This window comes from Salminus brasiliensis, chromosome 10 (assembly GCF_030463535.1).
Source record: "Salminus brasiliensis chromosome 10, fSalBra1.hap2, whole genome shotgun sequence".
In the NCBI taxonomy this organism is placed as follows: Eukaryota; Metazoa; Chordata; class Actinopteri; order Characiformes; family Bryconidae; genus Salminus; species Salminus brasiliensis.
In genome coordinates, this window is record NC_132887.1 from 15,860,632 (window position 1) to 15,880,553 (window position 19,922).

Sequence of the window (19,922 nt, forward strand, 5' to 3'; positions counted from 1 at the left end):
CATAACAAATCATATAATGACAATTCTTAGTCCAGTAAGTGTCCTTAAGGTCTTCATAGTTCAATTCTTCTAATACATTTACCGTTCAGTCAACTGCATATTTATTGCTGCCTTTTGCTCAGCCTTTGGACTGTCAAGTCAACTGGTGCATTACTCAAACACTAATAGGCGTTTGTGACAGCCCTGCACTAAATATTGCTTTCTGAAGTGTTGAATTCACACATTAGACACACATTATTTACAGAGCAGCCTGGAACGTCTCCCTCAATGAAAGGGCTCATAGAAACGTCAAAAACAAAGACGCAAAGAACATGAAAATGCTAATCGAATGGAGCATGCGGCGTGCAACCAAATAATAACATGGAACAGAAAAGTCTGTGTGTGAAAGCAGACTGAATGATATCTAAAACTATATCTTGAACTCGATAAGCAGTGTGGTGAAGATCAACACGCAGCAAGAGTGAAAAAGAGGAGCAATCTGTTCAGCGTCTGATCAGTACATCTCGCTCAACTCCTTCAGGACAAACAACCAGTAATGTCAAGCCACCCCCCACCCTTTCTCTCCATTTCTCTCTCTCTCGCTTTTATTTAGGTCATATTATATCTGTGCTGAGTGCAGGCTTCAGGCGAGCTCCTGTCACTGTGCTTCCACAGCAAAGCTGAAGAGAGAGGAGAAAGAAGGAGGAGGAAAAGATGAAAACTCTCCTCCCTCTTCTCTCCAACAGATTTCTGCCACCACCAATTCACTTCATTTGCCCCTTTACTCCCATTAGTCTGTCTGCCTTGCTTTCTCGCTCTCTCTCCTCTTCAATGGGCCTTCATTTTTTACCCTTTAATGTTTTGGCCCCTGCGCCCTCTTTCTTGTGCCCTGGACTCGGCGGGCCCTCTGTACGTTTGTCTGTCCTTCTCTCTCTGCCTCTGAAGGTTCAGACGTGTGTGGGAGGGAAAGGGGGGTGGAGGGGATCTGGGAGTTGTGTGTGTGGGGCCAGAGAGCTGAGCCAGAGGTAAGACAGAAGCAAAGAAAGGGTGGGAAACGAGAGGAAAAAGTTGGAAGAGAGAAAGTATGAGAGAGAGAGAGGTGGGGGGACTGGGAAAATAACCCACGGGGCGGGCTGAGTCATGTGAGAGGGCTTTGCAGTGGGATTGTCTGAGAGGGGTCCTGCTGTAGGAGGACTGGCTGGGATGGGGCAGCAGGGTAGGGGTCAAGAAGGATCCAGCACGGCAGGGGCCCTCAGTACCTCGGCTGTCCCACACACACAAACACACACACTCAAACTCTCACATTCTCTCTGTTCTTTAATGAGACCATTATCACGTGCCCATTAGGACTTGAGCCCGTGCCAGATAGAAGCTCACTCCTTTCACAGGTCACTCCCCTAACTTTCCCTCAGATCTATCCATTCATTCATTCATTTATTTATTAATGGATGAGAAAGACAAATGATAATGCAGAATAATATCTAGAAACAATGGAGGAAGCTGCCTCAAGTATCTTGATGGTCTTGAAAAGAGAGAGGCAAATAAAGAAGGACAAGAGAGCAGGCCAGAGAATGAACAGTGCTGGCCTGCAGATATGGGAGTATTTGAATAATCTCTCCAGGAATGGAAAACTGATTAATCCCTGCAGAAGGATCCTGGGGAAGAGCACAAAAAGCCTTTGAGAAAGGGGAGGGTCTGAAGGGAGGAAAAGAAGAGAATCTATAGGTCCATCTCCCCCCTCTCCCAAAACACAAGAATACAGGCCTCTCTTATCCTTAGGCTCCCTCAATCACATGTGCACACACACTCACACTCTCACTCACACTCACACACACACTCACACACACACTCACACACACTCACACACACTCACACACACTCACACACACACACACACACACACACACACACACACACACACACACACACACACACACACACTTTGTGACGGCTCCTTTCCGTGTCTCACAGTGCCATGAACGCAAATGCCAAAAAAATGCTGTTAGTGTAGTAATCCAATTTTCAGCAGCACCAGCTTACGTAAAAATGGAAAAACTCGAAAGCCGGGCACATTACATAAAGTTGGGCTCTACGCACGCTGATGCTGGAGGAGCCGGCTCCAATCAGGCAGTGCTGCTCAAAAATGAGCCCATGTCAGCAGGCGCCAGCGCATGCCAGTCAACAAGAGAGCTATAGCCAATCACTGCCTTTATATAGCTGGCCTCAGCTCCTCGTTCTGCAAAAACAGGAAGTCCAATTAGCATGGATGACACGGCTAATCAAGAGGTGATGGTTTCCATTACAACAGTAAAATAAAGTTGATCTAGACGGCCATCTCTGATTAACAGATTCACACACAGATCTTTAACTAATACTACTAACATACAGTCCGCAGAGCAACACTGGGCCTTTTTCTTATTAAGAAGTTATTAAGAAGTACTGTTGGCTTAGCTAAACCTTAACATAGTCTAAACTGTGCATTTATTATGATTATTATGATTATTATTATTATTATTATTATTATTATTATTATTACTACTACTACTACTACTACTACATGCATTCAGTAAAATGAAACTTTTTGTAACAATCAGCAGAACTCAAATCAGGAAGTGCAAGGTACCCAGTCTTTGTATAATCTGCTATGAGGCTAAAGGTGACCCCAAAGCACACATGGACATGACTGAAAATCAGATGGAAAAGTAAGAAGAAAGGACACAAGTTCGTGAGAAGAGTACACCCTGACAATATTGAGTAATGAAGAGGACAAGCGCACACAGTGTCATTAACACAAAGCACCACAAGCTATTTAGTACTAGGAGAGTGGGAGGGAGAAAGATACCAGGTCCAAGCTAATTTATTTATGCACAATTTGCATAAAAAAAAAAAAATAAATAAAAAAACCTGCAAATCATATTGTCAGTCATACTGCAAAACCCATACAATTACTACATTATATCCAATAAAAACAAACCCTGTGAGATATGCTGCAACATCTGAAATCCCAGCTCCATCAGAGCAGAGAAGCAGGACCAACAGAGAGAGGGCGAGAGGGGAAAAGACATAGAAAGAAACCATCTGTGGAGAAAATAACAGAATATCTTAAGTGTTTGGCCAAGAGCTCCAGATTGGCCAGCCAGGGAAACTGGCAACAGTTATGGTCCATGCCCAGGACTGTAGCTCAACAATAATTACACTCAGTGGTGCCAGATAGTGCTGAAAAAATGTGATCATTTTATTGCTAATTAATTTCAATTGATCTTTAAATGGCAATGCATTTAGAATTGAGGAAAACCAGTAGAATTATGCAGGGATCCTAAACAGAGAATACTGTGTGGCTGCCAATGCACTAAACATTAACCTGAAACCACACTAAAAACACAAAACACAACCTGTGACATTCAGTGTCATTGAGACATGAAAGCTGTCTGTACCTGCTGTTTGGGTACAACGTCTCAGCTTTTCAAAGGAAAGAAAATACAGAGAACCACAAGAAACAGAGCCCAGGAACAGAAGGAGAGGGGTGTGAAAGAGCAGAACAAGAGCAAGGAGTATCAAAGGAGCTTCTCCCTGCTGTTTTTTAACTTGGTGGATACTCAGTGGGGGCTGTCCGCTTCAGAAAGACTTGCCTTAATTGCTGTTAATTGCATCTAATGACCCCAAAAACTAAATTCAGGCCAGGACTGTAGGATCTACACTTGATGCTGCATTAGTGTCTAGCTCAGGGTGTGTGCTGCACATCTCAGTCATTATGAGAATGTCTCAAACCTGTTTACTAAGTTCTTCAAATCACCGGAAGCAATTCCTGTCAAAATGAAAACCATAATAATGAACTACAACCGTGATTCTCTGCCCCGACTTTTAGAGCTTCTACTACTCTAAAGACAATGGATGCAACTAATAAACTAAGTAAAGAAGGGTTTACTGAGGGGGGGAAAAGAAACTCACATACCCCAGATGTAGATGATCAGTCAAGACTTGTTTGAATCAATAGTCATCCAATGTCTTTTCATAAATTCACATCTCTCAACCCACTCAGGCTGCATTCAGGCCTTCATGAAGATTCTACAGCCTTGTCAGTGTAATGTAGGGTACAGAATAAGCTGTGAACAACAAGAAAGAACAGAACTTTGTGGTTTAGCTGAACGCAAGGAAAGCCATTTTTGACAACAGGTGTTTCAGAAAAAGAAACCCTTCCTGAGGTGAAGTTGATTGGGTCAGAACAGCAGAAATGCTACAACATGCAGAGCAGGACTAAAATTGAGAAAGCCTACTGATCCTGAACAGAAAGCTCTAGAGAACGTGTTTTTAAATGAAATGTATTACCAAAAATGCTAGCTCTGTGAAATTAACCCCTTTAGTCCACTTAAAGCAACAAGATGTAGCATTTATATCTTAACATGACAGCAAAATCATTATGATGCTCCACTGACCTGTAAAAGGGAGACTAGTGTCTCTATCATTGCTACTGCAGGCTAAACGCAGCTAACTAAACTATTTAACTTTGATGAAGCAAAGGCAGGACAACACTTGTGAAAAAAACACAAACACTCCACAGCTGTAGGAGGAGGCCAAGAGCAAGAAATGCCAATTCTGTGTAACACTGCAGTAAGGGGTCAAGTGAGTTGTGTTCAGACCAAGCTAGACTTTATTTATATTGTTTTTAGGGCAAAATGAGGTATTTCAAAAAAGAATCCTGTTACTTTATATATAAGGGAAAAAAAATAAAAAATCTAAAATAATGAACAAGCAACAAACAGTGTTAACAGTCCAAGTTTTAGAAGATCTTGGAGAGGAAGGTGTAGCTCCAAAAACTACATATTTGACACCCTTAACAAGTGCCTCAGTTTTTCCCACTTTTGATCAATCAGCAGCAAGACCTGATATTTTCGAGCCTGTCACTTTGCAACTGACCTACTTTCAAAGTTTTTGGGCAGGATAACTGGGCCCTACGTTAAGGCAGATTTGAAGACATGTTCCCAAAGTTTTGATACTTTGGGTCATTTGCCTGTTTTCTCAACAGTTCTGGAGAACAGAGGAAAAAGTTGAAGCTTTTGATTATTTAAGCTTCTTTCTGTCTAATATGACTTTGCATTGTTTTATGTAGTTTCATGTAGCAGAATGTGACGTCTGCGGCGTGGTTCAACACGCTGTTGTCAACAAACAACAGTTGACAGAAAGTGATATCCCACACCACAAACAAATCATTCTGTGACTTACTAATGAGTTATAAAGTTTTTTTATGGCACGGAAAAAAGTGAACTTTCTGTCCAGACAGCTACTAAAACTTGCAGATCACAAAGCTACAAGAATACAAAAAGTCAAACTATATAAAAATTCAGTCCCTACAGCTCCATCAGTCAACATCCCTGAATGCGGTCCACTGTTCAAGACTAAATCTACACTGATGTTTCAGTGTGTGCATGTGTGTGTGCGCGCTCTATTCCATATTCAGTCCTTTATTTGTATCATTACTACTAATTTCTTAAGCAACCACTATCTCGCTCTAGCAATAAGACCATTAGCTAAGGTGTCATTGCTGTGTTGGAGGTGTAGCGCCTCTGAAAGGATGGTAGGAGGCAAACGCTAACATGTTTCTGATGCAAAATTCTCATTTTTAAACATTTGACCGGCATCCTTATTCTAAGGCCAGTTATTCAGTGCACATATATTGAATCCTCAAAAATCATCACGTTGCACCTTAAATGTGACAACATTAACCAGGCTTTTCTGCAGTGTAATCTTTTAATTATTCAACAGAATTTGCATACAGACGATTTTATATAGGAATCAGCCCTTGTGTGGACATTTCCAAGTTTCTGTGGACCATAAGGAACAGGACAATTTGCTGCTCAATTGTTTTCTGGGCCAGCTGTGTGTTGTTGCATCATTAGTTTGTGCCTAGAGGTGATTTAACAAGTGGTACCTGAAGTCCATACCACTGAACGTTAGGAGCAAATCAACATGAACAGCTGTAAAGCATGGCACCGTTAGGCTCACCAAAAAAATAAATAATTAAAAAATAAATAAATAAATAAATAAAAATTAGGCCTCAGCCTCAGTAGAGTTCACCGCAAGACCTCTGGTAAGCCCCACTAAGAAAAAAGGCTAGAACACTGTTTACTAAACAGAACATAAAAGCCTGTTGCATAAACGTTGCAGAGCAATGGAATAAACATATGTGACAACAAATGATAATCTGTGAAACATGGTGGCGTGGGCATTTATGGCTGCTAATCTCAGTTCTCTTTATTGGTGATGTGACTCCCAGGGGCTGCGACGGGACAAATTCTGAAGGATCAGAACATCACAGATTCAAACAAATGCCTCAAAAAAGGATGTTGCTTCACCTAAAAACATAACCATGCCCAAAACATGGGAATTATGGAATTTAATAATATAGATTTAAATACAATCAAGTAAAAGCTGGCGTTCTGCACATTAGCCTTAGTCATCGTTTCACTCCAAATCAATTAGACTGGAGTACAGAGCCAAAACAATAAAAACCTACCTCACAGACTGCAAAACATTCTTCATTTGAAACTGGAAGAACTCTCTGCTAATTAAATGGCTACTTAAAGAATGATCATGCTTGCAATTATGGAGACGTTATTATGGAGTGTAAGGGCTTTAGTGTACAGCACTGTGTGTTAATACAGTAAAAAAATTCATACAGAGCACGTCGCTCGAATTATGGCATTCTAACTGCTGAAAGTAAAGCTGCAACTCTGAGTGAATGGCGAGCTAACGTCAACGGCTGTCAGCCTGCATTTTTACAGCGTATGCTCTTTGCTGTATTTTGTGTGGATGCCTATTGATTTGTGATTTAACAAGGCAGGAAAAAGAAGCAGGCATGGGAACATCATGGCCACAGTGAGACTTAGGACATAACAACAATAATATTAGTTTGTCAATATTGATTACAGATGGTTATAGAACTAAGGAAATTAACCACGTAGACCAGTGGTGGGAAACTCTGGTCCTGGATGGCTGGATTTCTGCACAGTTTTGCGCTTTTCCTGCTCAAAGTCACCTGAAATCCACCCACCTGTTAATTTGTCAGGTTTAGTAGGCCTGTTAGAGCAGGGAAATCAGCAAACTGTGCTGGACTCTGGCCCCTGTTGCCCACCTTTGCTTTAGACCCTGTATTTCTTCACTTTTATAACATCAGTTTTATAGGCCCTAATAGACAACCTGGTGGGACTCCACAAGGTATGCTAAACCAAACGGCTACCCAATAATTCACAATAATTTCTACAATACGATTAAGAACTGCATAATAACCCTAAGGTTCAAGAGGTTAAGAGGTTTGATAGAGTGCGAGCTACAGGATTTCCATTCAAACCTTTTTAAAGTCAGGCAGCGAGAAAGGTACACAATGTGAAAGAGGCTTAAGGTATTTTATAGACAAACCACTGTTGCCCCCCCCCCCAGTGTTCTTAACACTGGTAATAATATGTGACTTATTAACAGGGCCAATAGCAAGATCACTCAAGGTGTGGAGAGAGAGGCTAATGTGTCGCACATGTAACCTCTACACTTCGTTTCAGGTGAGACCGAGCTACCCCTCACAACGAACAAAAAGGTAGACAGGCGTACGAATTATTCAAAGAGAAAGATGGAGGGAGAGAGAGAGAGATGCATAGTGACACAGACTGCCAGACACAGAGATATAAAACGTGTGTCTGCGCTGACTAAGTACCCTCGTCCAAGGACAAGCTGACTGACTTATCTTCCATCAGAACAGATATGTTTCAGATGAGAGCTGCAAGCCCTGCATTATGAAGCCACTCACTACAGTTACGCTTTCCCAACCAGCAACAGACAGAGATGCTCCTTTTTCCTTTAGTGTACTCGGCATATAATGCAAAACAGTAACTGCTGAACAGAAAAAGCACATCATCCACAATTAAATAAAAGCCCCTAAGAGATGTGCTCCAATTGGTATTACTTTTTCCAGGCAGCAGAAAGACGCTGAAGCACCAAGATAACAATGGGCTCTTGTTTTATACTATTTTCACACAAGTGTGGACTTGGGTTTTGCTACTCGAGTGATGGACCGCATCTGGACAGGTCCTATGGCAACCCAGCTGGACAATAAGAGCCAACCATTTCACCTTATAATTCCCCATACGTCCCATTACAGTACTTGATTCAGAACACTAGAAAAAAAAGAAGGAAGTTTGAATTGCTAACTTATTGGCGAGCATCAATAATCTGTCAGTAGCAAGGGTGTAGCAGCACACCACAGTTTGGACATCAGGGTTCGATATGTGTTCGGTACGTCAGGAAAAACACAATATTAAGCCCCATAATGCATTAGGCCAATATATATATATATTCTGCGAAGAATCACTTTCTATTTCTAACACATGGCACCTCACTTCTTTGGAAAGTCACACAACAATCTAGGTCTGTATGTCCAACCAAATTAGTCAATGCAAGGACTGTAGAAAACATGGACAGTGCAGCACCTAGCACCTTTGCTGGATGGTTGCAGTATGACGTGTAGCTCCGCTCATCCCCATGTTTCATATGTATGACAAAACAGCCCATTTTCCATCTCAATTCTCCCCTATAAATCATCTTTCCATCCCCAGTGTCCAACTGCTAGTTGTCCCACTGGCAAGTTTGTTTTGTCCTCCAGAAATCAGTGTTTAAGCGGTCCTTCTGCTAGATCGTAAGAAGGTGGGTTACACTTTAATATTAAATAATTGACAGGCTTGGCTGGAACAGACCATCTGTTGGACCTGCTTAACCCCTTTTCTGTTAATCACATTGAGTAACTGAGTTGTAGTGGAACTTACATGAGCTGCACTTTTACTGTTGAAACTTTACACTTACCGGCCAAACTGGGTATCCACAGGAAAAATCTGCTTAGCTTCAGCACTGTCAGCTCAATGAAGATGGTCTGAGAGAAGGGGGTGGGTCTACCAAATGAGAAGGCATGTCTGGCTTCACCTCTGCTCTCTATTTTTCAAATATGACAACATGGCAGACATGTTTTTGTTTTTTTTTACAGTCATTGAGCGACATTACAAAAGGGACACCTCAAATTAGCATTTTAGCCCATCATGTCTAACCCTTACTACGCACATTAAAAATAAGGTGGCAAACGGGCAAATATTACAAGAGTGCGCGTATCTTCAATTGCGCAAACACATATAAAAGCAATGACTGAGCAAACCAAAGTTCAAATGACTCATGCCTTCCTCCTCCGAGAAGATATACCCTGCGGTACACTGAAGTGTAGAAAGTACACGCAAAGGCATTGGCTTCTGTCACCTCAAGGGTCAAGGTATGCACCCTTCCCCAAAGTCAACCAGTTAACGCTTATGGAGTCAGATTATTACCGTAGCTTAACAATAAGAAAGATGGAAACAAGCATCATGTCAACAGTGTTGCAAAAATGCCTAGTAAGATCAGGTAAAGAGCATACAGCAATGTAGTACTTTACAAGCTCGCTGTTTGCTGAGTTACAGGTCTAGTGAGAGTCCGGTCAGAGTGCTGCTGAAACTGGAGCCTTCTGGGAAGGCTCAGCTCATGCTTTATTCAGGGGCTGTCAGTCATTTCCTTCAACAGGACAAACAGATCTGGAGGCTAGAGTTGTGCTCAAAACACCGTTATGAAAATATAACGATATTACATTCTCATCCTTACGTGAGTCTTGAATAGGCTTTGGTGAGCCCTGTTTACATACATTCTAATATATATATTAGAAAGTAAACTGCTCAAAATGACTCGTTTCTCCAAGATATGTTTTGTTTCTTCTAAAGACTTACATACTATTCTGTTCTGGTCCAAGGCATCTATTGAAACCGGCTATCATGCCAGGATCAGACTCAAACCTATTCTCATTAAAACAACTCTGGGTTAGTTCATTTCTCTAAAATAAACTTCAAACAGATGTTCCCAGCTGGGGAAATAGGCTTGGAGCCTGAACAAGAAATGAACACAGATCTTAAGCTCAAATCTCAGATAAGGTAGAAGCATATTAAAGGCTAGCTTGAACTCTAGCCCTTTAAGTCCGGGACCATGTTTAACCTGCGTTCAAGGGTTGCTGTTTAAAACATGCATTAATGTCCGTAAGGGAAGCTCCAGAAGTAAATGTTAAGACCTGTAAGCATCACTTCCCATGTGAAAGAGGATATTGAGTGAACAGGTAACAAGAAGCCATGTGACTCAAGCCAACAGGGGAGATTTCATCACACCCGATCAAACCAGTCTTACTGCTCAAAGAGGCCCAACAAGGCCGGTAGTATTTAACACTAGCCTCTCGGGTGACAACCCTGCACCTGACTTGCACTCAAAGCAACTAATCTGCCCATCTTTCTCTAGTTTACTCAAAACTTCAGTGGAGTTAACTGAAAGAGGTCAGTGTGCATTTCGCAAGACAGTGAAACCAGTGGTGGCACTACCCCAAACCAGCCCGGACCTCAGATTATAAGGGGGCCTTCAACTGGACGAGTGGAACTTTCACTTATACAAGCCCAAATGGCAGCTTCTGAGAATGGAGGCTGGGGGCTGAAACCTAGGCCGGAGGGTTTAGACCTAAATGTAGGTCTAATCAGCAGATGCTGTAGACTCTCCAAAACCATCAGGCCTGAAAGCTAGGTTAAAGCTCTTGGCACAGGCCAATGATGGCTGGATCAGCACAGCAAGGGCATTGTTTCCCCGCTGTCACCTCAGTGGAGCGCCAACTTCACATGGCCTGTGCCAGATTCACTATGGTCCGAGTGGCCTTTCAACTGAAGAGGTGCGCCCAGACAAACTCTGTCTGACTCACACGCATACTCACCTCACGGGCTGTAGCTGTGATAAATGCCTGAATGACTGGAGGCAGCCCTGGCAGGTTTCTGACGCAATCCAGAGGAAATGCACTCCCTGCCACGCTACCGCCTCCTTCTCAAGAAAAACACACACTTGCATTCTTCACACATCACTTACACTACTCATGTCTGAGGGAGGACACAGTAAGGGGAGCGTGGGGTGTTCTCACACTGTCGTTTACCCCATCATGGTCAAGTCTTCAAGGACATTTGCGAAGATAACGAAAACTTAAACAGCATGTTTATGATCATAACTGTGGGTATGTGTGAGGCAAAGGTTGAGTTTTGGTTTTTGTTGGGGGGGGGGGGGTGGGGAGGTGGAGGTCCTCCATATTACACATTAAAAAGCATGTAACCCCCCCCCCAAAAAAATAATTAAGTTCAATTGCTATAATTGTCCCACAGTGAGGAGCCAGTGGTTTTCTTCCACAGCAAAATACCTGTAAAAACACTTGTATCAAGTAATAGCAGAAATCAAACTGTGCTCCCCTTCTTTCTCAAATATGAAACACACATCTTAAAAACCTCAAGCCTCATTTTTGGCAACTGTCCATCGTGACATGTACGCAGGAACAAGAAATGCTACAATGTAACCTCAGTACTCCACAACAACATCTTGCAGTTTGAACAGCATAGACATTACTGACAGATCTAGGTGTAGAGCCAAGCACCACCACAGATTCACACAAGTCGGTTTCACACGGGGTAAAAGTGGCCACCTCCCAGAATCCCTCAGAAATGTCACTTGGTGTTCATTCTCTGATTTTTCTCCCCATCATGAAAACCACGGAAGACAAACCAGAAAGCTCGTCTTTCTCATATTAACTTCATCCAAGTGTGACGCGCTGCAGTTGTCCCAAGAAGCCACAGAAGCAAACAGAAAACAGCACCACAGCAGTTTGTGTACCCCAACGTTCCGTTACACAACACTGTGTGCTGATTCAAGTTAACAGGCCAGGTTGAAGGTCTGTACAAACCATGACTCAGCAAAAAGAACAGATTTCATGACAGCAAGGGGTAGAGGAAAGGGCCTTCTGTTTGGCTTCTTTATGTGTCCCAAAACAACCCTGTTTACAGACAGTGAGCCAAAAAAATTGAACAGGGTGTGTTAGACTGAGTTCCAGAACAGCTGAGGCAAAGATGTGAAGGGCTGCAGCAATGATTCTCCTCCCCGATGGGGTGTGGATCTCTCATCCCAATAGCACACAGAACCTGCAGCCGTTACCAGGGAACTAGATCCAAACTAAAGTACACAGTAATCATGCACATAAAGCTCTGTGACTCCAGCTGCACATGTAAATCACCCCATTCAACTGGCTGTTAATTACTATTACACTTTTCTACACTATAGGGGTTGTGAGGGGGACCAAATCATTTAGAAGAAAAGAGTGGAAAGTGTTTCTCAAGGTCGCTAGCTTTCGCATTGTTTCGGACCTTGGGAGCTGGACTTGCACATTAGATTAACCACCAACAAAATGAAGTGCTGAGAAGAATAAAACAGAGCTTAATCCTGATGCAGCTCCGATCCTTTGTTTTAGCCACTGTGTTCTAGCAGAGTGCCTTCTGGCATACTCTAGTGGTTCTAGTGCTTTAACTGTGTTTGAGCTGCTTTTTCTTCTGATGTTTCACAATTTTCTGTAATTTTTTAGCTCATGCTGCCAAATACAATTTCACTGTACTTGTGCAATGACAAAGATATTCTGTTCTGGGCCAAAAAAAAATCATCATCATATCTTTACTCTAACTGTCACAGACCGCATACTGACATGAAATGTATTCCACTTTTTTATTAAAAACATCCCTTAATCTGAATTAAAAATGCAACCAAGGGAAAAAAACAACAACAATAACTTAATCAATAAATAATATCCATTATACTGCATTTGCACTCATATGTGATCAACTGTATTATTATTTACTACTAATAACCTTAAGTGTAAAAACAATGACCTGTGAATATCCTGAAAGTCTCTTCAGTTCCTTTACATTTTATCACAAGGAGTTAACTTGTCTGTAGTGCCTACCATTCAGTCAGAACTGACGACTGAACTACGCATGCCTTTGTCACAGTCTCAATAAACAAACCCTGCCCATTTTTTTTAGGTAGTGGGGGAAAAAAAAAGTGAAAGCTTGCTTCATTCACAATAAAGACACCTAATGACAAACTTCTCATGGTGCATGAAATTCTAGGAAATGAACACCCATCCTAATTAAACGTATTGCTCTATTATCACATGGTTGCATATTTCATATTCAAGAACTAACGCGCTAGAAACAGGACACAATTATACGCAGTACAGCAATTATCTCAGTTAGAACACAAGTTCACAAACAGGTTTCTGCTTACAGCCTCGTCTACATCCACTTAAATGGTGCAAATGCACCCAAGACACATTCGAATTCCAATCAAACCACGTCAAGCTGTGTTTTGAGACGCATCCCGGTCCAAAGTTAAAGTTACAACAACTCAAACTCCTCCCGCTGGCATGCAACATAGGTGTCCAACGTTCACCTGAAAGAGGGAACGCACATGGTTTCACAATCACAGGAACAGACTACAAGCACGGGTGGGTTTGGGCAAAGTTTCATGTTTACTCACACTCACACTGACCCATGTTCAGTACAAGCTCCGGCTGCGGCTGCCGCATTCACTTCTATTTTAAACATTCATCAGCCGTCGTCTGTGCACTTGACTGAAGAAGATAGGGTCCTGTATATGCAATACAAAATCGCAGTTCTGAAAGTGCCTGCCATCTGTCACTACGCACTATTTCACATTCTACAGCAGTTCACAGTGTTGCATGTGCACAAATAACATCACACGTTAGAGAAATTGCAGATGTTATTGATGGCGTGGTTCTCAAATGAATAAGAACTTCAAGACTTGTTTAAAACTAAGGTAGTGGGCAGATGTTTCCTATTAAAAAACAGAACGTCTGAGGTTTTACTGAGTTGCAGCCTTTTTACTGTTCACATCTTGTTTGGTCTGGACTTTTGAACTTTTCAGTTTGGTAGGAAACAAAATAGTAGGTGTGCAGGGTGCCGCAAAACACAGTGCGAACCAAAATTTGATGGTCAGGTCAAAAAAAGTTGTCTTTGTCCGGATCAACTGGTTGGTTTGCAGCATGAAGACGCTTTTTCGGATGGTTCAGACTTTTTGACCAATAACCAAACATGAGTCGTGGTAGTCGAGAGAAGGAGGTGAAATGATTGCTGGCAGTCTTTTCCTCGCTATCTGTCGGCTACGATATAATTGCTGCACTACAAGCATGTTCATTTGGTGAATTTGAACTAGTTTCAAGTACTGTGCCTGAAGTTGGTGCCGCTGGTATAAATACAATCATATCAGTAAGAAAAGAGTAACAAATGAACACACCAACGTCAAGCAAACACGCTCCTACTAACTAATCAAATACAGAAAGATTCAGCCCACATAGGTGACGACATTGGGACAAAGGTGTATCATGCAAGTCCTTGGTCTGGACTTTCAGGTGTGAAAACGCCTCTTAGAAGAAGGAGCACATCTCCGACCCTACCAAGAGGACCCTCTTCTGATCAGGGTGACTTGGTATTTATTCACTGGGAGAACAGAACAGAAAGATGTTGAGAATTAGGTTTGCTTTGGGATAGTTGAGAGCCGACTGGCCAAAGGTAACGTGTTTAATCCAGTTTAAAGGCACAACACAAGCATAGGTATTTTTGAACTTGACCTTAATCTGACTGCCTCTGCTTAAACACAGCCTAGCCGGACTTCTCCATGTGGCTAACCTGAGACACACCTGACTGTAAAGAGGAAGTGGAAACGCACTGTGGTCAAATCAGATCCAAAGACATGCTACACGAAATGACCAGACGTAAAGGGAGCCTGGATGTCACTGATGTTTGTGCTGAATGTTGTAATCAAACTGGCCTACCTTAGTATCGGTTCCATGGTAGGTGCACAGCCTTAATCACTCCGGCTACCTGCCAGTTCATTCATGTCCAAGTAGCTTTACAGGACTTGGTGTTCCAGCACTCATTCCTTCACACCGAGATGTATGGCTCATCCTTCCTGACGCAACCTAAGCTCTTCATGAATGTTGGAGCATGTGCTGCGGTGTGGCTGTGAGGGTTTGTCTCTGAGACTATGTTTAAGCAGGCAAGTCTGAACACTCAAGCTCTGGTCAAGGGTTCTCCTCAAGCCAAGTACAGTCATTGTTTGCCTTAACGGTAAAGAAAACAGAAATCGCCCAAGTTCCACTGATTGCAGAGCGAACGCATTAACTCCTAATCACACAAAGGTCTTTGTTTAACATAAGCCCAACAGATACCTGTGACTTAATAAAAACACTGTTTGGAACTGCTATACAGCTAATTCTGGCAAACATGCTGGAATCCTTTAAAGCTACAGACCAGACTGAGTTACTATGGTTGTACCCTGGGGAGCTGCCAGGGATTTTGGGCCCCATGAAAAGATATTACACTTGGCCCCACATCTCTCTGCCAATACATTAATACATGTTTAGGGCCCCTGTTAGTCACAGGCCCTTCCCCCATACGGCACCCCTGGTTGTACCAACTGTGGGAATTCTAGGCCAATGCTCAAATGCACATATTTGCTTTTCTGAAACACAATAAATGTGACATGCTTATTTTTCGTTTCTGCTGTAAACTGGCAGAAACAAAAAGAGTGGAAGATGTGTGGAAGAGAACACTGAAAAAACCTTAACCCGATTCATAGTATCCAATAAATCAAAGGCTAAAAGTCCATGAATGCACTGTCATTGTGCAGCAGAGTGTGTGAACGTGACGTCAGCGATCAATCAGCGTGCTGGAGGTTTGCCAGAGCAGAGTCCCTGAAGCCGGCTCAGTGGGCAGCAGAACAGTCTCAGTATGCCTCACAGCACCCGTCACAGCTTTCCTACTTGTCACCATTCCCTAAACTGCTGCTCCGCACACCCTGCGGCTTTGATACTAAGAATTAACAGCCTAAATCCTCCAGAGGTATCAGAGATGCACGGTGCTCCTTGCTATTTTCTCATCTGCGGTGGAATTGGAGCTGCCATCTGGTTACAGGCCTTTTTTTCTCGAAGAACTAACACTATCATACCTAATCCAATGAGACGGAGCTTGTTTCTAATAGTATAATAAAACGCAGCTTTAAAAAAAAAAAAAAAAACAGCCAATATAAATCAACTTGGGCATAGTGCAGATTCCTGCAGTGATAACCATTAACTGTTTAGTATCATTTCAGCTTTGCTGGACAATCTTGACAGAGTTACCAGATAAGAGCCTCTTTATATTCAGGCCTCAGAAACACACCACATTAGGTAATAGGGGCTGATAAAGAGCACAGAACACTACACGTGTATCTATTGTAACCTTACCCATATTAGACTCGAGAAACCCAATGACTTCTAAGGATTGGACATTTCAGCAAGGTTTGCTGAAAGATGCCATTCAAAAATGTTGACTCGTAAAAAAAGAACAAGGGTCATTACAAATATGTTACCAGGTATAACAAGGTAAACAAGGTGCAAAAAAAAAAAAAAAAAGGCACAGACCCTCACATTAACACTTTAAGGCATATGCAGGAGACAGCATTTATTTCTGCTATGTAACCTGCTTCTATATTCTACTAAATGATTTCTCCATGCTGTTATTGCATTCGTTCTGACATATAGAGAACTCGCAAACTAACAAGCAACATTTTACACTTCGTGGCCTTTTACTGAGAAAACAAATCAATAATAATTGCAGATTATTTGCACCTGAATTGCAATATTTGCACAGGCTCGAATCAGAAACTATCAGAGAGCATCCAACAATAAAGGTAGCGTAGAGCTTGGTTTTGTTTTTGTTAACTACAGTGCCGGAAACATGGCAGCACACAGAAAGCTCTAATTCCACATGTGGATCCATTTTACTGACTAATGTGGACCTGCATATTATACTATACTCTGGAGGCAGACTTTAACGAGATAAAGAGGACAAAGCCAGAGTTTCTGAGCTGATCAATGACAGGGCATTAGCCATGATAGGGTTAAGCTTCGAGGCTACTGAGAAGAAAACTGACAGGATTTTAAAAAGCTAAACCAAAGATATAGGCACTTTTAACAGCTGTTATTGACGAGTTTGATGTCAAATCGTAGTCATACTGTTCTCAGAAAGCCTTGAGGAAGACCCAGACTTATGCAGAGCTAAGTCCACGATCAGCAGCCGCATTTCACTGGATTGCAGCGATGTAGATTCAGATGCACTGGTTCCAATTATTCTGATTTCTCACAAGGAGCCCTAGAACTACTCCAGGCCAAAATAAGCAAGTTAGCTAGCTGGCTGGTTGTGTAAAACATCTGTACCCGGAAAGGCTGGTTAGGAAACTATCGCTTGTCCAACTGACAGACTTTGCAATGGTTCAAATGCATGTCGTAAGATCAACAGCAGCTAGTAGCAACAGCGGTGTGTTCACGTAAAGGTAGTTAACTGAGCAAAGCTGTGCATTTCGGTAGGTGGGGTAATTCGTCTAGCTGGTACGACAAGACTGTGCCTAGTACCCTAAACGCCGGGCTGGTTTATAAGAGCTTTTGGTCAAGTTAAAACCAACAAAACGTCGAGACAGACTATATTCTGAAGCTAGACCCGCCAGGTTTAGCTAGATAGCTACGTTAAGTTAGCTAACCTATCTAGCACTACCTGCTGGAACAGTTCTTGCCCTTGCCGAGCTCTGTCTATGTAGCTATATGTGTGTGTGTGTGTGTGTGTGTGTATATATGTGTGTTAGCAAGATGGTAGCTACAGTTTAACATATCTGACCATCTAGCTAGCACTGCGTAAGTTAGCCAAAACACCAGCCTGTACTGCGTCGGGTCTGAGATCACACATTAACAGCCTCAGTAGGTGAGCTGTCACCAGCAGCTGTATCTAACTAGCGCTAAGACCTGCTAGCTATGCTAGCTATCACGGTTCTCTAAACCGAGGTCTGTAAACTCGGGCGAGACAAACTGCAACAGCCCTGCTAGCTTCTTACACCAAATATGTGTTAGCTAAATAAAAGTAAGCTTAGCCAGCTACAGCAATGTATTTTGTGAAACCCCTATTCGGTTCACAGCCACTATAACTAACTAGCAGCCAAAAGTCACCGGGGTCGTCCAAAAAGTCCAGCTAGCCGCGGAGCAGGAGCCCTGGAAATTAGCTTGCTAGCTGCGCCGCTCGCTAGCTCGCTAATCACATCACCGCTCTGCTGAAAGAGGCGAGTTGGAGCAGATCTGCAGACTCCGCTTTACTTACCTGCTCAACAGAAACGACAAACGAGCTCCGGCGTATCCGAAAGCACGGTCAGAAGGGGTCAATGTCACTTGAGCTCCAAATGTACGAGACGAGGTGAAACATGAAATGTAACGTGCCCGAAATCCAGCGCTCCGACAGCCGCGGCTTCACCTGCCCCTCTCCCTCCGTCCGCTGGTCCTGCAGCCCGGCTCAACCAAACCTCGCCCTTCCTTAGCAACGGACCGCCCCCATTTACATACAGGGCGGCGTCATTCGGCCACAACACACGACCCTGGAGTGGATAATGCACAAAATATGGGACGATCAGCACTGAGTAGCATTGCCGTCTTTTATTCCAGATAAGAAGCTGAATTGTATATTTAATAATGCTGTTTTGTATATTTAAATATGCTGTTGCTTTCAACTATGAGTCGGACTGGTAGTACAATCAGTACTGTGTGTGTTTATTGGGTGGGGGGGGGGGGGGGGTTTAGACCACTGTGCTATTAGCTATTTAGACCCTGGAAATTCAATGCTGAAAAATCACATGGATGATTAAACATAGTGGACGTGGATTAAACATCTTTAACCTTATTAGGGCCACTATGTTAATGCTAATGGGCCTCTGTTGCTCTCTCAACAGCTTCTATCCTTATTGGCATGATTTCCCGCAAGATGCTGAAATAATGCCAAAGGTGTTCGATTGGATCCAGATCGGATTAAGACACGCTGAACTCATTCTCATGTTTATGGAAGTTGAAGATGACCTTTGCTTTGTGATGAGGTGAATTATTATGCTGGACGTTGTCATTAGAGGAAGGGTAGCTAATCTATGCCTATAAAAGGAATCACATGGTCAGCAACAAGAACAATCAAATAGACAGGCCCAAAGTGTGCCAAGAAAACACCCCCCACGCCATTACACCACCTCCACCTGCCCCCGGTTGCATGCTGTTACGGGCAAATTCTGACCCTACCATCTGTGTGCCGCAGCAGAGATTTGAGGTTCACCAGAATTGGTCTTTAACTGTCTGGTATCTTGGTGGATCTGGGCCCACTGCAGCCTCAGCTTTCTGTTCTTGGCTGACAGAAGTGCAACTCAACGTGGCCTTCTGCTGTTGTAGCTTTTCTGCTTCAGTGTTTATTGTGTGGTGCGGTCTGAGATGCTTTTCTGCTCACCACTATTTTACAGAGTAGCCTTTTGTCAGCTTGAATAAGTCTAGCCAGTCGTAGACATCTCAGTCTGCAGAACTGACACTCAGTAGATGCTTTTCTTTTATTGCACCATTTTGAGTAAACTGTAGAGACTGATGTGCTGAAATTCTCAGGAAATCAACATTTATAGAAATACTTAAACCATCATGCCACTAAAATCACTGAGATCAAATTTTTTGATGTGAACATTACCTGAAGCTGCTGGCCCATACCTGCATGATTTTATGCATTACCCTGTTGCCGCACAATTATCAGATTAGATAACTGCATGAAAGAGTAGGTGTACACATGTTTTTGAAAAAGTGATTGGTGAGTGGCGGCTTAGTCTTAGTCCTGGGCTAGGAAACCAGCTCAAAGTGTCTTAGGCTGAGTTTCATGGCCTTGGTCTAGCCTTGTCCTGGACTACATTGTAATGTCATTGGTGAGCTTACTCTTGATCCAGGAAACTGGATCCGCTCTGAGCAGAGCAGAGCACAGCGGCATGCGTGGCACGCCAAAGGGCAGTGACTGTAGAGGGGCAAGTGGACTCATCAGAGCTGTCTAGGCTGTTGTCCTCTGGATCTATTTATCTCTAGTCCTTCCCACTGGCCTGTTTCTGTCAGTGGCTCACACCAGATCCTGTGTCGTCTGAGTGTCACGATCGCTGGGAGATCA

General features: G+C 42.8%; 1 protein-coding gene across 4 annotated transcripts in view; it reads right to left on the reverse strand.

The window, feature by feature from the left end:
* Positions 1-18,246, reverse strand: part of numb (NUMB endocytic adaptor protein) — a 41,441-nt gene extending 23,195 nt beyond the window's left edge. For all 4 annotated transcript variants that reach the window (XM_072689464.1, XM_072689462.1, XM_072689463.1 and 1 more), the window contains exon 1: positions 18,075-18,246. The gene's annotated coding sequence lies outside the window, so the exon portion shown is untranslated. The remainder of the gene's footprint in view (positions 1-18,074) is intronic.
* Positions 18,247-19,922: the final 1,676 nt, after the last annotated feature.